The following is a 25243-nucleotide window of genomic DNA, read 5'->3' on the forward strand; positions in this document are numbered from 1 at the left end:
GCTGACAGGAACTGTACCAATGGGAAATGCAAAGGATCTGATCCAGATGTGCTAATACCAGATGGGGGAAGCAAAGAAGAGGCAGACAGGCTCTTGTCAGGGGTGCCCAGTGACAGGAAAACAGGATAGAGAAATTAACTAAAACAGAAGCAATTTCACTTAAGCACAAGAAAATATCTTCCTCATGCAAAAGTGGTCAAACACTGGTAGAAGTTCCACTGGTAGAGAAGTTGTGGAGCCTCCACCCCTGGAGATACTCCAAACTCATGAGAAATAGCCCTGAGTAGGGGGTTAGATTATACAGTCTCCAGAGGTGCCTTCCTTCCTCAAAAAGTCACTCATTAAATGGTTATCTATCTCAGTTTACTGTTTTTATTGCCCTGACAATAGTCACCAACTGAAGGAAAAGAAACAGACATGCACACACCATTGCCGCAGAGGAAAAAAACAAGCAAACAAGAAACAACCACAAAGAAACAATAAAAAAAGCCCAAACAAACAAAAAAACCTCCCAACAAATCAGAAAAACCCCAGAGCAATAAAACCAGAACAAACATAACGCCCTAAACAAATAAAACAACCAACCAAAACCCAAACTCAACCAAAAAAAAAAAAAAAATCAAACCAAAAAACACCAACCAAAATGAAGGTAAAATCCATTGAAATTGAAGAAATCTTAAATTAAGTCAAATAAATTTTCTATTCAAGCACTGTAACTACTACAATTAGTCCACTGACCATTGACACCTTTGAAAAGCCAATATAAGCAAGCAAAAGGTACTTTCCCTACTGAACAAAATCAGTATTTTTTTTCTTTCAGTTTTCTACAATTACAGCATTTGATCCAGCTCAAGAACAAAAAGATTTACAGAAGATGTCTCTCACCACTTCAAGGAAGAATGAACACTATTAGCAGCTAAACATGAGCCATAAAACCTACCAAGCCATCTAATAAAGAAAGAAGACTATTCTTGCTGTACACATCACTTGCCTTGGGAACTTCCCCTACTCAAGCCAACCATAAAACAGACCTAACACCTAAAATTAGCCAACTGAGAATTTCTTCCTCCCAAAGCAATAAATTGGTTTTTTACTCAAAACCAGAGAAAGTTGTTTCATTATTTCAACCTCTACTCTTAATATTTCCCTGTTTGCTTGGTGGGTTTTTTCTTCATTCTTGATTTCTATTTGCTGACAAAGGCTGCAGAATCAGATCCATCAATGTGTTGATATTAGGAAGAATCTCTAGCTGATCCAAAACAATATCTCTCAATAATAACAATACAAACAAACCTTAGGAAGTTGGGGGGTTTTTAAACAACATGCTCTACCCAAGTGACCTGTTTCCAAAGTACTGGCATCTAAAAGCATGGTTAAAAAAAAGATAAAATTAAATACTTTTACCTGCCATCAAAAGCAGTTTAATAATCTGAAGAGAAGGAAAGTAGTCCAAACCCCACCAGCACCCCCTAGGTGGTAAGATTGTTCACCACCTGCAAGTAAAATTCTATAGGCAAGCCATGACCTGTTAGATATAAAAATCCCCTCTTCCTTGTAGTATAACATTGTTAAAATATTGTTTGCTGCTAATACCAAACACTTTTAATAATATGCTGTACTGAGGAAAAAATCTAATGACAGCAAGAGCAGTGATAATAATATATTCACTCTCTCAGAGTTATCATCTTAAGTCACCTAGAAAACTTCATGTGCAAGATCTATGTTGTCATCAGCATGCAACAAAGACAAGAAGCCCCTAAAAATGCACAGAGCATTGCAGCAAACAGGTGGAAGGTGCTTTTGACAGAAGAAATATTGGCTGTTCCTGTGTCTGGAAATGCATTCAATAATCTTCCTCAATGATTAATACATCCCACGTGTGAAAGCCTGCATAAAGACCAAGAAACAGCTGTAATTTACTGAGGGAGGTAGGACAGCTCAGCAGTAGAAGCCATCCAAGCTGTAAAATGACAGTGTATTAGTAGTTCCCATCCATTTAATTACAGTTTAAACTTTCCAATATGACACAGTAATAAATTGAAAAATGCTGCATTACTGGCTATTTTTTTCTTTCAGACAGATGTTGTACATGGTATATTGTGGACCTTTTCCATCTCTTCCTTTCTGGCTGGTTATTGCCTGGCTAACAGGATGTTTCATTTTAATGAAAAATACATTACTGCATTAAGATAAGGTCATCAGTTCTTAAGTTAAATGCAATTTCGGCAATAAAATTAATTGCATAACCCACATAAAATTTTTTTATGTGGGTTAAACACTTTTAATTACTACCTAAATTTTGTTCAACTTAACATTTAAATGGAGTATTCACCTATAAAAAGAATGTATATACCGTGAAATGCCTCTACAGTTCTTCACAGCATGCCTTCTACATGTTCTACTGTAATACAGAATGTTGCCAGCCTTGTTAAAATCAACTCCTGAGCAAGGCTGAGGGGAAAGAGGCAGGAAAAAATCCCCCACAAACCTGCCAGTCTATGAAGTGTGAAAACTGGCTTTGAGACTGGACCTGATTCCTCAGGGCTGTGTCCAGTTGGCTTTGGGGTATTTTAAGGATGGAAGGCTCACAACCCGTCCAAGGACCCTCAAATACAACATTATAAAGAATCAAAGAATATCCTGAGCTGGAAAAAACCACAACGATCAAAATCCAACTCCTGGCCCTGCTCAGGGCCCAGAATCACACCATGAGTGGTTATTTGTAAATCCTGTTTTGTTCCACATAAACAGCAATTATTTGATGTAGTTATCAAAATGTCACTGCAACAGGAGCTAGAGCTCAGACAGAAGCAATCTTTGCTTGTAAAAACTGGTATTTTCCCAATAATGTTTGTATACTTAGCACGAATATGTACAGGTCTCATGTCAAAGACAGCATTAGAAGAACTTTATCCCACCAAAACAGTTATAAAGTTCTTCTGATATGTGAAACAAAACACTAAAAAATTCTCCATTATATCAAAAAAACAGAAATATAACTCTGCGTCATTTATGCCTTGGATGATTTAGATGGCTGTTACCTGAAACAACAGCCCCTTTTTAAAGTCCTTAAAACAAGAATTTGTATAGGCTAAAAGATTTTTTTCCCCCTGAAAAACAAAAAGGCTCTTCAAGAGAACATTGTTTCAGTCAGGATTAAACTTAATATTTATTTTATTTTTTTTCAATTCAGCTCCTTAACCTCCAAAACAATAACCAGGTATTAATTCACATCTAAGTCAGATGATATTGAACTGTGCAATGATGGGTCCTGGAACGTGAAGAATGGATTTATGGGTTAATTTAGCCATTACAATTTCTCAGATATTTTTAGTTTTATGCCCATAACTCAATGCATATTATTCAACCAATGGATTTATGAAAACAATATTCCTATATTAACTTTAATGTGATTCCATACTTCAGAATCAGGTTAAATTTGACATTTAGTGTTCTCTTCAATTTAACTGAACTGCATTTTGTCAACAGAAAAAAAAAAAAAACAAACTATCTTATACAGAAAAATAAACATTTCAGAATGCTTTCATTATAAGAAGCTTTGGAAATACTTTCCTTTTATGCCATCAAACTTAATAAATTGGTAGCTAAATTGGTAGCTTAACTAAGTCAATGTATAATATTCTATGGCAGAGAAATTAATACAAGCCTCTTTACAGTATTCCTTATGGTACTTTCTATGTGTATTCTAGGTATTACAAAAAAAAAAAAAATAAAGAAAACAGCCCCAACTCAAAGATACCAGGAAATCTGGTTTCTGAATCCTACTCAGTCTGTAATGAAAACTTCATTCTAGGAAATACACCTCACAAATATCCCAAAGCCACGACTGAACAAGCACAAGCGTTTATTTTTTCAATCAATTAAACCTATGTCTTCTTTCTTCTAGTCTAAATTCAAGGCATTTTCAAGTTTTTATACCTTTTTATACCTAGAAAATAAACTTTTAAAATGCAAAACTAATGAATTTTCCTTACAATGTCAAATTTGTGATTACCTTTGACACACAGGATGCAAAATTGCATTCTATTGTCTTGAAAAGAGGTTTCAAATATTTTTTTTACAGAATTGCTTCTTTTGAGCTCTTTCTTCTTTGGTTGCCTTCTCTCAATAATTTAAATCAAATCAAAGTGGAATACCCAAGTTTCAAGTAATGGTTTTGAAATTTTAACTAAATTACTATATTGGAAACTAATGAAATAAAAGTTTATTGCAGCAGACAGTACTGCAAATTATCAGCTGTCTCAGAAATATTAGTCGTACATGATTTTATTAAGTTGTTAAAACTCAAATGTTTTAAAAATTGTTATAACTATCATATTTAATGAGAGAAGTTTCAAGAGATTGCTGTTCATTCAAAGGATTTGAAAAACTGCACCCAAGTCCTTTTGGCTGAAATACACTCTCATTCCCTTATCAAATCATTGTCCATTGGCTACTTTGTTTTGGTTCTTTGCCCAGAATAACCTATCCATCAAATGAAATTTCACAGGTGCAAGACTCATAATGAAAAACATCTCAGGCATTTCTAAACATACACAAACCTTCTCTTCACAAAGTTTTTAATTTAATAAAAAAGTTTCTATCCCCATACATTTCTTGCTTAAGCTCTGATTTTTTTGACCAAGTATTTAAATCAATTTCTCTTCTCCTCAGATAGCTCTTATTTCATTGAAGACACTGACCCCTCTTTTCCAAGCAGAAACATTTCAAGGCATTACAACTCAGCTTCAGAGGGGAGGAAAACATACTCAATATGAATGAAGTTACAGTTAAAGCACAACTGCCCTTGGTTTCACATATATCCCTGAGGAAATTATACCCTCTGAAGATCTGCAAAGTTTCCAAGAACTGTGCCCAGCACTTACTCCTCAAGCTTGCCAGGCTTGCTTTGCTAAAATTTGCCTTCACTTGTGTGGAGCTTTGCTTCCAATAATTTCAAATATAAATTACTGATGAGCTGCTTACAATTTGTTTTACTTGTGCATGGAAGAATTGGTTTTCCAGGGTAACAAAGAAATCCAAGCACATTTATCTAATGTGCAGTAGAAAGCGTGAATTTGGATGCAGATGGAAAGGAAAGAGAAGGAAAAGTGTAAAATATATAAAAATGACCAAGTGGCTCCCCAGGTGAGGATCCCACCCAGTGCCAGAGCCGCCTGATTTCCCACATACCCAGGGAAATCTGCTTCAGGTGTTGTTTCAACTACACTAAAAGGTGAGGAAACATGAAATCCTGGGAGAAGATCCATTTTCATCAGTTCCATGAATGACAAGAGTGTCTGTTTCCCTGAGTACCACTGCCCAAGGAGGGATATTTCCAGATATAAAGCTGCAGGGCTTTGGAGCCACAGAAGCTCATGGCACAGTGTCTGCATGCTGTGCTTCCAGCAGGTACAGAAGAACAACTCCTGAAGAGAAATTCCAGCTGATCCCATCCTGGAGCTGATCTCACTGACCTGACACACCTTGTGTAAGCTGATATATTAGTTCTTAAAGAAGGCAATCGTTTTCTCTAGAGTTATGACAAATTGTCCTCTTCTTGAACTCCCCATATATTTATGAAAATATTTGTTCAGGACAGGACTACAAATCTAAGTTTACGAGGGACTGTTTTAAATTCCCAAGTCTCCAAAGAGCAGCAAAGCAGGCAAACCTGATTGCTCTGTCTTTGATCTTCTGTACTTGTAGACAAGCTGTAAGAGATTAAGCTCTTTTCCCATTACTTAATCATTTAAACTGATACTCTACAATTCCCAGGGGTAAATGCATTAGGCTACTGATCAGTCCAGGAACATTAAAAAAAATAAATTGGAAGATTTATAAAATACTGTTAGCTTATGCAGTTTGGATTAGACTTTCAGAAACCCTTTGATAATTTAGGGGGATAACTCTAATTTAAACCAACATCTAGGGGGAATTCAAATGGCTACTTTTTAATACCATGTAAACTGCTTTTTTAAATGGTAATTATTTCTTCCTATGTTTCATATTATGTATGTACTTTAAGGCTACATGAAAATGTATGTACAATCTGATAAGGGAAGAATCAGAATCAAATTAAAATCCTTGATTACTGCTGTGTGTAAAACAACAGTTTAAGGTTTGCAAGAGCTGCACCACTTCCCTACATACTTCATGTCCATGGTATCCCAGATCCAAATATAGGAAGCCCTAGGAAATGACTGAATCCTTAAGGAAACTACCTGAACAGCTCCCAAGTTGTATATATATTTTTTAACTTAACTGCATTTATATCCTTCCAAAACCATTAAAATGCCCTCAAGGGAGCCACAGGAAGGCAAAGGAAGCCTTCCAAAGGAAGGAGGGTTTTTTTTCTCAATGCTAGACATGGTGACAACTGTACAATATAATGATGGCAAATATATGGGATTGCTGTCAGACTCTTATCCAAGACACACTGATGTCTTCATCTAGTCAAATATGTTCTCCAAATAAAACTCTATTATGCAGAGGAAAATGAATGCTATATTATGGATTTTGGCATGAAACCACAGTGATTTTTAACTCAGTTGTCTGCCATGAATCAGGATATTAATTGGCATATAAATTGTACAGATGTACATTCTGCATTAAGTGACCTTTTTCTTTCAAGGTCTTACAGAATCATTTGTCTCTAAAATGGCCACTATGAAAATAAAAATCCTCACAATCAGTACTGCTTAGATTACAAATATCTGTACAACTTACTCTCCTTGAAGTATTCAAGCATTTCCAATGGCCTTTCAAGTATAACTTAATTTAATGCAAGAGAAACTTAGTTTTTACAATTCTGATTACATCACTAAAACATCCTCTTTTTCAAGGTATAAGCAGATAATTACTAAAATGTGCACCTATAAATTCCAGGTTTAGTGCTTGCAATGGAAGCTGACATTGGTTATTTGCCTTTCTGGCTCCCTTGGGAGAACAGAACCATTGGGGAACCACTGCCTTCATCCTTTGTAAATTTAGCAATCAAATTGTAAAATTTCACTAATGATTTTTCATATTTCTTCATCTGAACTTGAAATTTAGCCATACCTAGAAAAATCCTTCAGAACAACCCAAGATATTTTATTATCATTTTCCTGTATCATTATTATTATTCATTTATGTGTCATAATTTCCAGTGCCACTAAAATGTTCAAAATATAAAGCCATACCTAATAGATGCTTATCTCCTACAGCATTGAATGTCTGTCTCAGTGAAGTCTTTGATGAATGAGAAAATGTAGTCTTTATGGTAAACTTTAGAACTCAGAGTTCCTATATTTCCAATAAATTAGTGCTACCACATCTCATTTATCCCTACATTAGGAAAAATGTGTGGAAATTAAAATTGCCGCTGTATTAGAGGGGAGTCACAAAGCTATTACCCATTTGCTGTTCAAGAGGGTGCAAGAGGAAACAAAACTATGCCAACTTGAGGTAAATAAAACCCATGAACAGTGAGCAACCTTACCTTTAAAGGCCATAAACATATGTAACATTTTAAAAATGGAGAAAAGCAATAGTTTCACAGTAACAACAAAGTCATGAAAACTTCCAAAGTCCAAGCAAACTTTTAGCTCTGCTCCTATTGCTAAAAAAAGTGAGCAGTTCTTGTGTCAGATATTTCTGTAAAAGTACCACAAATATTATCTGTCCTATTTCTCTAACTTTACAAAAAAACCCCACCAAAACTATTTCAAAACACAACACTAAACTTAGTAAGGAAAGATCATCAACATCATTCAAATGTGAGCTTGAAGGCTTGTTTTCTCTGCTGATTCTCTGTCAAATCCATTGGAAGCCCCTCTCCATATCCCAAAGCCATGCCAACAGTTTTTTCCCTGCTTCCAAAGCACCAATGAGGGAAAGATGGAGAGCATTGGTGGAAAAAATCTCACTTCAAAAGCTGGGGCTCTGGGTCAGCACCTGGACACAGCAGCCTAGAGAAAGCAGCTAAAAGCAAGTATGTCAACTCACACTCCTGAAGCCCTTGTATGCATTCAAAAGCAGGTTTAAATCTGCTATACCCTTTAAATCACTTGATTTTCCAGAAAAAAATCCAAGCCTGACATGTGATATAGTGAAAGAGGGCTTTTGGTTGTCTGAGACAGTCCATGAGTTTGTTGGAGGTGGGGATGGTTTTAAGGCAAATTAAACATCCTGGAAAATTCAAAGCAGTCAGCAGAAACACACACATTCATTCACAAAGTATTTGCAGCAATTAAAAAAAAAAAATCTCAGAGAAGGTAAGGTTGGAAGATACCATCAGCCTTTCCACCAAACTTTCATGGAAACTGCTAAGTACCTACCAAGATAGGTAGGTGGAATAATGCTAGGAAAAATAAAAAGGCAGGGGGTGAGGGGGATGGGAAAATAAGACACTTTCAAGATGGACAAAGCTAGACAATTATCTCATTAAGATGGTGTTAGATGAAAAATCCCTATCACTTTTATTCCACTTAGTGGATTTCAATAGTTTTCAGAGAGGTACAGTTAGACCTCATCTCTGCCCTGCCTAGACCAGGCTGAGATGCATTTCCCATGATGTCTGTTCAAACAGAAAAAAAAGCTGCACTTTATGGAAGTCACACACCTGCACCCACTGAAAACAGAGCACTTGCCACACATACAGAACGGTTTGAAGGAAAAAAACAGCACACATTCCAGAGGCAGAGAGAGTTTCAAGTGGAACTGAACTGCAACAACATGCTTCTCCTTCAGTTCCATGCACAAGAGAGCAAATGTTTCATTTTGACAATGCCAGGAAGTTTAACTCATCTGAAATGTTGAAGACATACACAGAGACATGAATTATGAAACCAAAAGACATTTTAATTTTTAAACCCAGGCTACCACAGAAATCACAATTATTACTCTGGTCACTCAGCCAAAATTGGAGTCTCTGTATTTTTTTGTTATAAAAAGCGAACACTATGTATTATGCTCAGATGACATCCTGTATGCACTCACAAGATCAGTCTTAATATAATTCTTATGTTCATTAAAATTCTACTTCTGTGTCTGAGAAATCTTAATTTAATAAGGCTTCTGATGGTCTGAGTCAAATAGATATTATTGTTTAATTATTTCTTTGAACTCTCATCTGTCTGCAACCTTTTCTCTTCTCACTGCATACTTAGCTGACAATATAGGTCAAGGATTTGCATCAGAGGTGTCTGGAGTATTTCTGCATGTAGATAATTCTCATCACACTGGTGTCCTGCTCCCTGATTTGGATTATTTGGTTTACACAAGTTCATAAAAGCAATAACTGCAATTTTAGAAATAACCACAGAATCACTCTGGAATGAATCAGTGCATGGAGTGGAGGAGGCTGGACAAATACAAAACATATTTCAAATAAAAAAAAAAATCATAACCGGGAGGATCAAATATCTAGTGACTGCCTTTATCATTAATTTAAGATTTTTATTTCCCCTTCTTTTACTATGTTATTCTCTTGCTACCTAACACCTATTGGTGTGTAATTTCAGGTACAGAGGAATACCTGTATTTCACACAGCCCAGCTCTCCTTGGGGCTTCACACATATCTTGAATTAGCAACTGGTTCCTTCAAAAGGCAGTTGAGACAAAAAGCAGTAGTTGTTACAAATTGCTCTGCTCTCTGTTACTCTGCTCTCTTTGCTGCTCCTTTACTTCTAGGAACTGTCTCACTACTATCAAGAAAATTAAAAGAAAATCAGCATCAGGCAGGACCCAGCTCAGCTAAGAGCCTCAAGTGAGTCTTCATTCTCTGCTCCTGAGTTCAGTCTGTTCCACAAGCAGACAAGTCATTGCTTGAATACTCTTTTAAAAAGTTACATCAGCAGATACCACATAACAGCTTGAGAGATTTTTGATCAAGACCCAAATCAATCAGTCTCTATGAAATATTTCATGATAATAAGCTTGCCTTTTCAGAGGAGATCTTATTATGCTTGGATCTAGAATGTTAAGACAATACAATTTTAACACTTTCTAAAATGTGATTGATTTATTGTTCTGCCACATTATTTTTTGGATAATATGATAAATTCAATTCAATTCATCACATTATCCTATAAATATTGCAACAAATTATTAAAGCAATAAAACCTCGTGGCAGAAGTTTAATGAGTTCATGTCACATTTGTGTTAGAGCCAAGTGATAAATTGCAACATCTGCAGGGGATGTCACCACCTTAAAAGGGAAAGTCTGCACATTTTCCTAGCACAAGGCAGAAGTTTAAATCTTTACAAGACAGAAAAAACACAACAAAATATTAAATAAAAATGTCTAGTCACACACTACTATTCCTTCTAGCAATGTGGACCAATCCTGTCTGGATGCCATTTAGTATGAAAATCAAATAGATGAATATTTGATAGCATAGGTTAGGGTGCATTTACCCATCAGAGATTTATTTACAAATTTATTGGGTGACTTCTTAGTTTAACAGGTTTTAAATTAATGATTTGGCAAATAGTTTTTCATTATTATTGTTCCTAAATTTTCTTCTGCCAGATAAAACCAATGAAAAAGCTAATCACTTAGCACTTATTGTTATACAAGTCAAAGTAAAAAAAAAAAAAAAAAAAAAAAAACAAAAAACCCCTAAAACCCATGGAAAGTATGTAAAAAAATCCCCACTATTTACTTACAAGCCTGGAATGAATTTATATTTTTATGTATTACATTAGATGAGAGTTGGTGAAACTGCTTAAGTGGTCTGGCTACTTTTTTGTGTAGATGTGTTCACATGCAAGCACACACTTGTTTCAAATGTGCCTAACAATAAGATAACAATTTTGATATGCAGCGGGTATTTTTCCCCCTCTTTCTCAGTTTTTTATGAGCAAAGGTAGATTGTGTGTCAGTTTTACTGAAATGCTTTAATAAATGAAGGAAGATGATTTAATAGGTCTTGCCATTATTCAGCCTGAGTACTAAATCTTTTACTATTAAATGTTCTCCTAATTGTCTCCTGGAGGAGTTCAAAGTTCCAGTGAGTCATTCAGAATCTCTTCCTACTTATTACAAATCAAGTCCAGTAAAGGAGCTGAGAGAAAACCATAAGAGTCAGAAACCCAATTCTACATGGACAAAACCCCTTTTGAGAAACAGCTTACAGTCCATTCATTGGTTAAACAACAAGGCTAAATTCACCTCCTCAGCCTGCTTCACTTTATTAGAATATTAGAATAGAAAACTATCACACCTCTGGAAGCTAATTTCTAAAATTGAGTGTAGCACATGCATTTATAAGCACATTGCAATACTCTTCATTGCAAGCAGCTGTTAATTGTAGATACCTCAAGAATCAAGCTTTTTGAAGTCTCACATGCTTAAAGAGAAAAAAACACACAATGTTTTCAGAAAAACACAAACCAATTGTGAACTAGCAATAAACAAGAAATCATGCATTTAAAATCATGTTTTATATGTTTGTCATACTAGAAAGAAAATAAAGTTGTTTTCATTTTAATATGCAATTAAGCATTCTAAAAATCAATTTATCTGCTACATTTATTAATTATATTAACTCTAAATCTCCAGATGAGTACTAATACTAGCAAACAGGTTGGCTCTTTGTCCTATTCTTTTATCCAGGTAACACTGCAGCATATTTTTGTGCATCACACTGACTACCAGCCAGCCCTGCCCTCAATGCTTTCAACAGAGCAGTAACTCCTCCACTCAAGAATAAAACATCACCACCCATCACAAAATTTTTTGGATGAGAGCAAAGACTGACAAACGTTTTATTCCAAACAGAGTTTCTCTTCCTACATGCCTAAGTGAAGTCAGAAATTGCAGCCATGAGGTCTCAAACAGCGGAAGTTGATGAAAAACTGGAAGGTTGGGACATACCCTCTGCTCGTCTTTGCCCTCTCCTTAAAATATACACAACCCAACACTCAACCACACCCATGGATCTGTAGCTCATGCTCTGGGATTTCGTTTCTTAACGTTGCCACCCTGTGGTCATTCATGGCAAAGACAAGGTTGTTCTCCACGAGAAAAGCAGAAAAATATGCTGGGATTTCAAAGAACTCTTCATTGCTGAACAAGATTAAAGATAAAGCTTTATCGAAATGTTATGCGAGCTAACCAATAACATAAGAGCAGTAATCTTCTTTAGTTCTGTAAAATGTTTCACGATGACTCCAGTCAAGCCAGAGTCTTCTGTTTGTTCATCTTAGCTACGGCCAGCATAAGTTATTCACAGAAACACTACTTCCAACACAGAGTTTGTTGTTTTACTTGTCAGTTTTGCCATCGAATTTATTTACAGGTACAGATGAACTAATAAAAATCCCTTTTACTTAACTTGCCATCTCCCAAGAAAACTGAATCTATTTCAACCCTTTGATTTCTTTTACTCTTTCAAACTAAAATGCCTTACTACAAAAGTTCAGCCATGAAGTCTTTATGGACATGCTGCTTTCCCTTTCTGTATGCAAAGAGAATTGACATTCTGTCCTGTTTTAATAAAGAAACAATTCAATTTCTAATCAATCTAGCTATCAGTTTTATTTTACAGCTTTTTGCAAAAACTTAGACAGGGACAAACATGCATTTAAGAGCTGTAGTTAGCAATTTTTTTTGTTAGGTGCAAAAAAAAGCTTACTCAATTAACACTTGTATTTTTAGTAGTTCACATGAAGTTATTTACTGTCATTACATACATGCTTTTGCAAGTTTAACATTTGAGATAGTTGTTTCCAGCTGCTGAGATACCTGATTGCAACAGGAAGGAGGGGAAATTCATCCCACAAACGCTGACATCCACACTTCACTCCAACAGCAGTGTACCCACCAGAAATAAACTAAACCAGTAACATCCTTTTACCCTCCTGATCCCCCTAAAAGGTCTAATGCAGAAAGATTATTTCAATAATTCTGTTCTGCTCTTTTGTAGTTTTGAAGTCTTCTTCAAGTGCAGTCATTAAGAAAATTATCTCCTTGACATCCAGCACACTCCTAAACATGGGAGCAGGAACAGCCCTAAAACCCCCACTCTGTGGTCCCTTCCAACCTGACTCATTTTGGGATTTTGTTTTTCTCTGAAATTTGAAGCAACATGCCACCATGTCAGGCCTAGGATTTTTGGGGTGTGTGAAAAGGACAGCTGATGCTCTCACACTGCACACAAATACATTTAATTCAGCCTGGCTTGACATGGTAATTTTTTAAGTTTTCCGTCTACCTGCTTAACTGAAGAGTGAATCTCTTACAGCTTGACACTGAGAATATTTCCTGCTGGTCCCATCGTCACAAGTTCTACAGACTGATGCGAAGGATAGCCTGCCATATTTAATTTGTAAATCTCTGTATGAGGATGTGGATCATTAAAAAAAAAATCAAATGTCAGATACTTCCCTTTCTTCATTAGCACAAAAAACACCTAATTCCATCTGCATAGGTAGACCAATTGAGCATCCTACATTCTGCAACATCAAGAGTTCACATAATTTTAGGAAATTTGCATAGAAAGAAGGTGGCAGTGAGCTTTTTACAAATCAGAAGGACTATTAATATCACAAAAGTAATAGCAGGTTTCTTTTTAGCTGAAATCAGGTTAATAACTGGCTCTCCTCTCATGCATTTTTATCAACTGTAAGTTTTTAAATATCTTCCTAATCCCCCAGTCATCAGGAAGGTGCACTGACCCTCAGCTTTACCAAGCTCTATCTTCAATTACACTAGTCTGTGACAAAGTTAATTAGAATATACTTCTACAGCAGTAGAATATAGTAGCAATATAAATGAGAGCATAGAAAAATGAGATCATGTGACAGTAAAATGGACTTTAAGAACTAATTAATCTGAAAACCACACAAAACAATCCATCATTCTCACAATATCAAATCTTTAAAATTCCCATTGCTTATTTCTGTAACGTCACCAGAAAACAGCCTCCTGATACTCAAACCCAGCTGTGTCTTGGAATTTATTTAGCACATTGTATTCACATAATTCATTCTTCATTTCCACCTATTTATCAGCCCTTCTCATTGATAGAGAATAGAAACCCTCATTCCAAACACTAATGACGGGTACCTATCATGTACAGCTGATTAAGCTGATTGCTGAATCCAAACGAACAGGCAGCCAAAGCTCTGCTCCACAGAACTGGATGAATTGGACACACTGGGAAAAGGAGGGTGCATGAGTAAAAGCTTTTGGGATTTGAGCCTCTGGACTCAGATGGTCTGAATTCAATTGTGTTGGCAGCAGATTAAGGACAACAGATTTATCAAAAAATATTAGACATTGCTGAAACACTACAGTTACAAATTTATACCAAATATTATAAACATTCCAGAAAATACCATATAATTTACAGAATTCCAAAAGTGTTCCTTAATAGTCATTTCACAATTTTTGACAACAAATAACTGCAGTCATTTCATGCCTCCCCTTCCCCCTTTCTTTCTGAAATGGTTTTTTCTTCCATTCTCATAACAGTGAATTTGTCTCAGGGTAGCACTGCACTTTCACACAATAAGATTGCATTCTGGAAATTACTTGTTTCATTAATTTTTTTTTTTGCCAGTGTATATATAGAGTACACAATTATATGATGGATGCCCTATCCAGAACACAGCTACATTATTAAAAGTACAACATGTTGCTACCACCAAATTTGGAGCAAACAAGCAGCTGAAAGCAAAATGGAAGAAAAAGGAAGAAAAAGCATCTGGTGGATTGAGCAGGCAATGGGACAAATGACAGAGGTTTAGTGTTCCCAGCAAAAATATTTTAAAAGAATGCAATCAAATTGAATTGTTACTTTAGCAAGGAGAGGAGAAAGGCAAAGGACACTTGGTGAACATTAGCAAAAAATCTGGCTTTAGTGGTGGACGACAGTGATCTACAGTTCTGCATAATAGGCTCTTCGCTCTATAAATCTGCTCCACTCCACAGCACTTCCCCAAGTAGGTGATATATTTCTAAAAAGTTCCATCTAAATGTCACCCTGAAAGCTTGCCAGGCTGAGGACCATTCTAAATGTCAGAACAGTCTCATGTGACCTATGACAGAATTTAGGATTAGTCTGTGCCACATCTTCCTAAAACGCATTTCTAAGACTAAGTTATGCCTTTGGAATTTGGATTCCGATCTGTGCTGTTATTGTTTCCTTGCCTTCAAAAGTACATACTTTATTTTTCAGTTTATCTCCGCTTTCAAGGCTCAATACACTTGGAAAAAGCAATGAGGAATTTTACAGTAGAACACATTGTTCTGACATCCTTTAAAAGAATTCATGTGAATCATGGCTGCATTCTGGATTTTAATCTTTGCACAAACACCAATTTTTACACAACGCAGAGAAAAATTCCATTAGATGCACTGGACACAGGATTGAACATGAAGACATGCAAAAAGGCTGAGTCCCTATAGCTATCATAACACAATAATAAGAATCAGACACAAACTTTAAATACCCTTAAAGAAAAAAGTGAGTGAAATTCATTAGACATTTAAGTTTGACCTAACCAAGATAGAGAGGCATTAAAATTAAGGCACTAGTATATAAAAGGGGAAAAAAATCACATAAAGTAAGAAATGAAAAAAAATTCAAAGTTTATATTCACATGAAGGACACACATGCATTAATTTACAGGAGACCACCGCTTGGTTTTCAATGGATTTATAAAATTATTCACATTATATTCACATTTTAGGGCTCCATTATCATTAGCACCCATTTATTCTTCAGGCTCAACTCATTTTATGTCAGCTAGTGGAGAAACAAAGTAGGGAGAGTCATTGACAGAGGAATGATTCTTGGTGCATACATAGGATACAAACTCTAAAGGTGTTCTGTGGTTTGATACATTCAAAAATATTTTCTGATTAATGGTGTGGGTTTTAGTAAGATGTAAGCTTTAGCTGAAGCTTCACCTTGGAGAAAATTGATGCCCTTTTACAAAATATTTTCACATAACTTGTAAGACACTCACAGCAAAAGCATCACTATCCAGAAGGACAATTAAAGTTTAAAAGGGAAAAAAATATTAATGGAAATGATAGTTTAAAAAAATGCCTTCTGATCCACATTGCACAAAAATGTATATAAATTACAAGAATGTTTTATTATGTAACAAAACCATATAATCCAAGGATAAATATTGATGCACACCTCAAGGAGCACAGTTGGAGATTATGCAATAGGCAGCTTCAGCTGCAGCAGCTGGCTCATGACTACAAAACTATACAAATATAAAGCACGTGGTTTCCTGAAGTATTGTTCTTTTCTTGGAAAAATTCCTTCAATCTAGGCAAAACTAACACAATAATCTAGTCAGTGCTTCATTATTATACAAGATATTCTAAATAAAACATCAAGCTCAGGCTTAAGTAGGACTTGAGGGAATCATAAGCCATATGCTGGCCCTCTGAACAAAAATTAATTTCATCTTAAAGACATCATAGGTCATTGTCATAACAGTTTGGATGAGAAAATTGAATTGGGGGCCAGTATTCATCTCATACTGCTAATAGTAGTCCTTATCACTTATTGCTGTAATAAAAGGTAGCCCACAAACTAGAGAGGGTATAAGAAAGAGGTTAATAGCACAGTCATCTAAATGTACAGTTAGTAGTCTGCAAGATTCACTGCATCAGATTTTATTTAGTGTTACTCTACTCCATCCTGCATTACCAAGCATAAAATAAATTGCATTTTTATAGCACACTGTAACTATTTTATGACTTCTATCTATTAGAAATACTTTTACTGTTTTCAGATAAAATATACAATAATACTCAAAAAATGCACATGTAATTCTGTCATTTTTGTTATTAAGTACTTAAAAACTACTTTGAAAATCTTTAAAATTTACTTTGCTTGTTCTGTTGCATATGTGCACTGGGTTAAAGTGACAGGTAATTCCACAAATTTTACCTGTAAATTTCATTGTGTTACTACAGAAATGCTGTCTGTGATGTTTCTCAAAGCTTTCAAGATTCCTTTTCTGTACTAAACCATCAAGTGGCTGTGCTTTACACACTGTCAGTCAGTGTACCTGATGGATTAAAAAGCTTCACCATCCCAGCTCACCTTAAACACATTAAGCTTTAAGAGAAGCTGAAAGCAACATTTGTGTTTATGCTCAAAGACACTCCAGGGACATCTCAGTCACTGGTCACAGCCATTCCAGATTCATGAGAGCAAAGTCCTTAAAAAACTGAATTTCCTCTTATGATGAGGTGCACTGGGTAACCTGCCCAGGGATCAAGGGAAGATGGTGGATGAAATTTCTGAATTTCAGTAAATATTGTTTGATTTTTGATGCTGTCTCTCCCAGGATCCTTCTGGATGAAAGGTCCGACCCACAGCTGGACAAACACACCATGGGATGGGTGAGAACTGGCTCATGGGTTGGGCACAAAGGGCTACAGTGACAGGGGGGACATCAGACTGGTGACCTGTCACTGGTGGGGTTCTGCAGAGCTCCATATTCAGCCCTGTGCTCTTCAACACCTTCATAAATTCCCTGGGCTCAGGACAGAAAAGGAGACTAAATATGCCAATGATACTACATTGGGAGGAGCTGTTGACTCCCTCAAACAAAGTCAAGCGCTGGATTCTGCCCCTGGGATGGGACAACCCTGGATTTGCACACACAGTGAAGGACAAGAGGGTGAAAAGCACCAGTGGCAAGTTGAATCTGAGTCAGCAGTGCCCTGGCAGCTGTATTTGGTGCCTTCTATTTATTGCTTTGATTTCTGGCAAATCTCAGCCATCACACTCCAGTAGCCCTTTTAAGCAGGGGGTGGACCCATGCAAAAAAATAGGGAGAGCAGGTTGCAACAGAGCAGCCACCATCCCACTGATTCCTGTACTTTCCTCTCCTGGATCTCTTTAAATCACAATCCACATTTCTTCTAGGATACTGTTGGCATAGGCACCTACACATTAACAAGGATACAATCAAACAGGAGGAAGAATTAATCTTTTTGTCTTTGCTCCTATCAACAGTGCCACAAACTAATTCTAGCAGCAGAGGACTACAGCCATGAAAATAGACATAGAAAGTAAGAAGCTAAAAAAAAATGCTCTCAAAAAAATTGACATAAAGCTTGTACAGACTTTCACTGGGATTAGTTCATTTTCAGATATTACTTGACCCTCCTGATGCTCTCTGGGTGTTATGTGACAAGACAAGCACAGAACTACTCTAACCTGTCAAGTTTAACTGGGGAAGATGTTACTGAAATGTCCCTGCTCATCAATCCATGGCATTCATCTACCTGGGGACCCAAAGTCTGAGAGTTACAGGTCACATTACTATACATGAGCACATGATCCGTGCAGTGGAAAACGTGCAGCCAAACTACTGGAAAATAACCTCCTCCCACCTCCAAGAGAAAAACTGAACAAGTGACAGATAACTGACAGTCCAGATCATGCACCATATATTTTATGCAACATTTTTTGTTGTTGTTGGATCAGTATGCAGGTTTCAAGTATTTGCAGGTAAAATCTTAAGTATTTTTGAAAAGGAACAGCTAAAAGAAACAGGAATCCTGGCAAAGTAAATCTTCCATATGGTGTAATAGGAGCCATACAACAACTGATCTAAGGTCATCCAAATCTTTCTTTTTAAACATCATGTGAACAGAACACACATACCAGATGAATGCACACTTCTGTTCAAAGCAGAAACTTCAACCTCACTGCCCCAACACAAGCCACACTGGTCAAGCTATGGGCTGTAGTCAGGCACTTTCCCCCTCACACCATTCCCCAGGTTTTTCTGAGAAAAATCCATCTCACTCAGACAAAGAAAAAATCTTGTTAAAACATACTGATTTGCACCACAAGGTTTTTCTTTGCTAAACCACTGTATTTTCCATGGCGTTTTAAATTCCCAGCTGATTTATGGGCATTTGAACTCAGCACTTGGATTCGCAGGAAAATATTTGAATGCTAAATTAAAGATGGAATTTGGAAGAGCTGGGAGGGTCTTCTTTTGTTGGGTTTTTACCCTGCAGGAGCTGCCAAGACTTGGAGAGCCAGAAAACTCATCTGAGGTCTCTATTCCATCACCTGTTTTCAAATCCAAGGAACTCCAGTACTTAGGAGAGATATTTTTACTGGAGAAAAAAAGAGAAAATCCATGCTGCTTTCAACCAAGGAAGCAGAAAAATCTCTTTTGCACAGGCTGATGTTTGAGGAGTAGTGGCTGCATTTTCCTGAGAGGTTAAATGCTGCCTGCTGGCCATGCTCCTGGCAAAGCAGCAACTGCAGCTTACTCAAGGAAAAACCCAAAGTGTGCCAAGATACCAATAATTGCAAGGTGGAGGCAGGTAACTCAAGTGAGGGGGGAATTTTCCCAGTAGCATTGGTGGGAAGACCAGAGAGGTGAAGCTGAGCCTGGGGAGGGATTTTGCTCCTCCTTTCCCTGCAGGACATGGCTGTTCCCATCCCTGACTCCCAGAGAGAGCCATTCTCACGGGGCACCCCAGGCCTAGTCTTGCCCTGTTGGGCATTTCAGGATTTCTAAGGAGAGAAAAGCACTTTTTCTACCTGTAAAAAAAGTAATTTCATCTCAAACTCTTTCTTTAAAAGTGTGATCTTTTTAAAAAACCTCTTTGCTTTTCTCATCAATTTTTATATTCCCTTAACTTATTTCTATATTCCTCCCAGGCTTTCCTTAAATCTTTTCATCACACAATTTTTTTCCCCTCTTATCTGCAATTGTATTTTTCATGGACTTGTTCATCCCCCTTGGCTTTTTCCCCCCTGCCTTCCTACCCACACTGTAGTTACAGCTCCATAACACATCACCAGTGGGCAACCATTAACTCATCTTTCAATGCTTTGTTTCCCTTTTTTGTTCTTTCTTTATATTCAATATCCACCCAAGATGCCACTCTTTAACTTCATCTGTCTAGTTCTTTATATTGCTAAAAATGACCAAAACAGGTTCTGGTTACCACTCCAGTGCATTCCCTATCCTACAAAGCACTGGTCTGACATTTCACTGTGCTCATTGTCTAAACAGACGACTGCAGGAGAAAACTTCTCCCCACCACCTCTTGCAATGACAAGGAGATTCTGCACTGGCAAATAAAAGAGCCCAAGAAAGCAAAAAAAGGAAAAATGCATAACAGTGATGATAAAGAACAAAATGGAAAGGCAAGAAATACAAAATAACAGGCCTAGCAATATTGTCCTACAAGCAGGACACATTTCCACATTAAAGCAAAAACAAATAACACCAGAAAAACCAAAAAGCCCACACTGCAGCTATGTATGTAAAAGCAAAACGTAAAAAAATTCATGGTAAAAATTATTAATTCAAAAGCATTTTTATATTTTAAAATTAAGTTGTAACACTACTGAATGTGTCCTCCTCCTTCTTGTCCTCCATCTTCTGCTGTGATGGCGATGGTGGCACTTTTGGATTGGTTTAGAGTAGAGACAGACTGTCTAACATGGATGATAGATGTTGGAAAATTTTTCTAAATAAAGTACATGTAGGTTTTAGTATAAAAAGATAACACCACCCTGAGGGCAGTCAATGTGCCTCAACCCAACCTGCCAGGTCAGAGAAAAAATGTAATAGATAATGGAAAATAAACAGCCTTGAGAACCAGAGCTGAGGAATCCTGACTTGTTCTTCGGTTGCAGGGCTAGGATAAAAGACTCTTTAGTACCTCAGGAGCCATTTCAGCAACACAAAACCCAAGAGGTGTTTGGACCTCTTTCTACGTTATGCATTTTTTTACTCTGCCAGCTCTGCCCATGGGGTATCTCTGACCAACCAAGGGGTTCTGGCCTCTCCTGCCACCAGCCTTGAGCACCACGACAGCTATCACCCCCCATGGCAGCTGTGCTGACCCAGCCACAAGGTGATTCTCAGCAGCCAAAAGTGAAAACCAATCAGCTGTGGCTCTCCTTTTGAGTGCTATGCAAACTACAGATGTACGCTCCTAAAGAGTCTTTTGTACCAATTCAGACAGGGCTTTTCTGGGTAGAGCTTGGTCATATACTCAGATGCCAACCAAGCTTCCAAAGCCTAGCAGTTCATACTTGATTCCTATTGTTGAGACAGGGAGGAGCAATGAAAAACTGAATATTCCATCAAATCAATTAGATAAGTACTCTGGTTTTGCTCCTCTCTACTTCTAATTATCTCAGTCTGCCAATGTTGCCAGTGTCAGCACAGCTTCATGTACCAGATCATGATAATTAGCAGCACAAACTTCTGATCTCTGATGAAGGAATTTCCACCAATTAACAAGTTAACAGTTAATTAGGCTTAAACCAAAAAAAAAAAAAAAATCTCATCATTTGATGCTTGTGCAGCCTGAAATTCTCAATTACACAGTGGTAGTTTAGTTGCAGGGAGCAGGGCAGGTGAGGAGCTGTGAAGCCAGGCAGATTGGGAGGCCCAGCATCTGGGAGGTGCTGTGAAACAAGAAGCAGATGTTGGCCTCACAGCTGATAATGATCAAACAGAACAAATTTTCCCTTTCCTTAAAGGAAAGCTCCATCCAGGGTCAGCATTCCAACTGCATTCTGTGCTTTGTTCTATTGATTAAATCAGCATCCATCTAAAGGAACAAGCCATCTAAACCAGCAGCCATGTAAAACAATTCTTCACAATCAGAAGTTATTTAGCCTGAAATACCTCAAAATACCAAGTATCTATAGGGAAATGTTTAAGGTGCAATGCTTCTTGCTATGCAAGAAGTTGGAGTAGAGCTAAATGAATGCAAGTGGCAAACATTATAAAAAGGCTAATTTATCAGAAGAAATAAGATGGTTTTGGTTTTACTTGTAACTTCAAGAGTCATATTTGACAAATATCCAAAAAGCAAGGCCTTTTTTAGTTTGTGAAATCTATCCTCTTAAAAAAAAAATCAATTACAAGACAACTAACTAAGGTGACTGAAGAAGAACAGCTACACTACCCAAGTCATGATAAAGGAGACAAAGCAGCAGGCTTAGCCAGTCCAGCCTAGGAAGCAGATTTTCTCTGTTGGGTTTTAGCAATATGAAAAGACAGACAAAAACCATGAAGCAAATAGCTTACTCTAATTGTTTCTTTCCTTCACAAAGCAATTTTGACATGTCCTTCCCTGATCATGACTAGATTTGCTCCATATTTAGAAGGCTGCCTCTCAGGCACTCTTTCCTCCCCTTTCAGAAGAAATAATGAGTTTACATATTTATCCTAGCTTTGGTATCACTTTACAGGTTGGCAAACTCCACAGCACAAGCAGAATTTCAGTATTTCACTTGCAGATCATCAGAGCCACCCCACTGGTGAACCCTGGCACCATCTGCAAAGGATCCTCAGCTTGAGCAGGACTGCAGTCACCTGTCTGAACTTCTGTTTGGGCTCCTCAAGTTCTCTTGCTGTGCTGATAGAAAGGCTATGAGCACTCCTACTTTTTCCATAGTCTGTTGTTCCAGGACTGTTTGGCCTTAAGTATAAACTACTCAAAAAAAAAAAAAACCCAAAAACCAACAAAATGTTCATATTGTATGGCATAATTAATGACTCTGTTTCTCTCCTTAATTAAAGGCCTGAATATCCCATGCTTTACAAGGTGCTACGGGCATTGAGGCTTTGTTCCTTTTTTTTTTCCAAACTACAAATAAGACAAAAAAGGAGGAAAGATCTCTGCATGTCATCCCTGCTCCATGCCAGCTGCTAACCACCCATGGATGTGGTCTCCCTCTGCAGCACCTCCTGACACACATGTGAGACAAATGAATATTTCAGGACTCCAGTGTGAGTGCACAGAGCTTGGGCTGCAATGAGACCTGCCTGCTGTCACTGCCTAGGGGATGATGCCACAATGAGTTCTTATTAGCATAGTTTCATCTTCAAGAGGGGTCTGGTTTAAGATAATACACAGACATTTATGATTTTTATTTTTGCAACTGCCTCATTAGAAAATTACAAAAGCAGCTTTCTACTGTAAACCTTTGCAGCTATCATCACACAAAGAGTGAAATTACATGAATCTGTTAAAGTTTACAAATATAGGAACTAGTTCTTTAAATTAAAGCTGCTGATCAGCTAAAATGTTCATCTCTGGAGGTCCCACAGTATTATGACAGCAGCTATCATGTCCATCCAATCAAAGTGAAAGGTAGGAGAAAATAAACCCCATAATCTTAGCTCCAAATTAACTTTCAACTTTGTTTGGAGAGGGAAAAAATAGGGAATAACTACTCCCTTAATTACAGACTTTCTTTCTTTCTAATTAACCAGAATAATTGAAGCATGACTTCTTAAAAGCCTCTTGCCTTACATCTCCCACAGTGGAAGATTTTTGCTATCTGCCAAACAGTATTAAGTCTTGAAAAACTTCTGGCTGGATAATCTGCTGGCTAATACTACTGCACAGGGTACACAGTATCTTTCTTAAAAGCCCTTGTGACTTCAAAAAGTATAATTAAAGTTCTGTTGGTTTTTTCAACTCTGATTCTTCCAAATAGAATAACTAGAGATTGCCAAAGAGAAAATATAGTCTCTTGATAATTTGAGATTCATAGAAGTACTATTTAAAATCTGCTCACTTTATGGCTTTTATACATTTTTTAAAAAATCAAATATTAATGGTAATGCTTTTATTTAATAAAAGCTTTTTTTTTTATTTTAGGAACACATATTTCACTCTCAGCATGGTTTTGTATCATCCTGTTAAATAAAATGTAATAGTTCCATCCAGTGGTCTTCCCCAGCATTGCAGGACAGGGATCAGAAAGTAAAGACATCTTTGCACCAAACTAATTGCAAAAATGACCTAAACATCAATGGGAAGGGCAGCAGTGACTTACTGAACTCACACAGTGAGTGCTTAGTATTGTATCAGCATGATCAGATCACAGGTATATAATAGATTCTATTTGTACAACACCTCTGAAAGCAGATTTACCTGGTTAAAAGTAATTCCAAATCATAATACAAAATCAATTTCACTTAATTTATTAATTAGTATAAACATTTCTTCTTCCATGGTGTGAGATTACTGAGTAACTCCATGTCAAAAACCTGTCCTCTCTAATTTTCTTAACGTTCACCATCCAGAGGATCCAACTCACTATGCTAGAAAATACAAAAGCACAGACAAAGAGACTCTCTCCTAGGAGCTCTCAGCATTGTTTATGTCCCTCAAATGTTTCAGCTGGAAGTGTCAATTCCAGATGTATTGGTCACAGATGACTGACAGTAACTTCTGTAGCTCAGATACAACTGGGGAAAAAAAAGGCAGAACATTTTCTTATTGTCTGTCTGACCCACTGTTCCTTCAGCACTCAGGGAAAAAAAATGAACAAACATGTCAGTGGAGTCCACTTGACATCTTCAATGACAGAGAAAATGTTTGTCATGTGAGTACACGCACAATGGTCACAGAAAACATCAATGAATTTCACCAAATTGCCTGCAAATGAGAAAGGCAGAGCAGGAGCTGGCAATGAGGTTCAGGTAGCACACTGCACATTTTGGTGTTGTGTTAGCAACTTTCACCACTGCATTCATAAATATTAGATTCTGTTAACTCTTTCTGCTGTTCTGAGCAACCTTCCTCTGACAGTGATGGTTTCTGCTCGCCCTGTTCCAGGTCATTAAGATCAGTCAAATTCACAAGACAGAGATCTTGACCTTGTCAGATCCAGTCATTCAAAAGACAGCTTCAGTTTGGGAAAAGCAGAGTGTGAGCTGCTATTTTCACGTTCCCTACGCACTATGACAGGCACAGAGTCTTTGTTATTAAATAAGCATTATACTCCCACCCACAACTGGGCTTCTCTCTTCCAGCAGCCCATATGGTGCTGCTCATCTTTCCTCCCCTTTTGTGCTGCTTCAAAATACCCAAGATCCAAGCACAGGATGCATTATGAACAAAGCTTTTTTCACACACCTTACTCCACATAAGCCCTGCCACTAACTTAGAAGTAATTTCCCTATTCAAAGATCAGCAAGCAAAGTTTCCCCAAACAGCCTAACCCTGGCAGTGTTGCTTTCATATCAGGAGCAGTGACAACAGATGCTTGGCTTACAGGGCTGCAAACACTTCTCTTTGCCCGTGGCTGCTCACTGCATCCCTGATTTTACACCCTAGATTTTACACTGGGGTACAGCAAACCAAAACAAGGTAATACTCAAGGCTACTTGAAGTTCAGTGCAACTTTTTTGGCTTGAAAAATCTAGATTTGCCAAGTTCAGCCACTGGGAGGAGTGTATCAGCGCAGGCTTGCGCAGCAGGGG

Source organism: Melospiza georgiana, chromosome 2, assembly GCF_028018845.1.
Source record: "Melospiza georgiana isolate bMelGeo1 chromosome 2, bMelGeo1.pri, whole genome shotgun sequence".
NCBI classification, from domain to species: domain Eukaryota; kingdom Metazoa; phylum Chordata; class Aves; order Passeriformes; family Passerellidae; genus Melospiza; species Melospiza georgiana.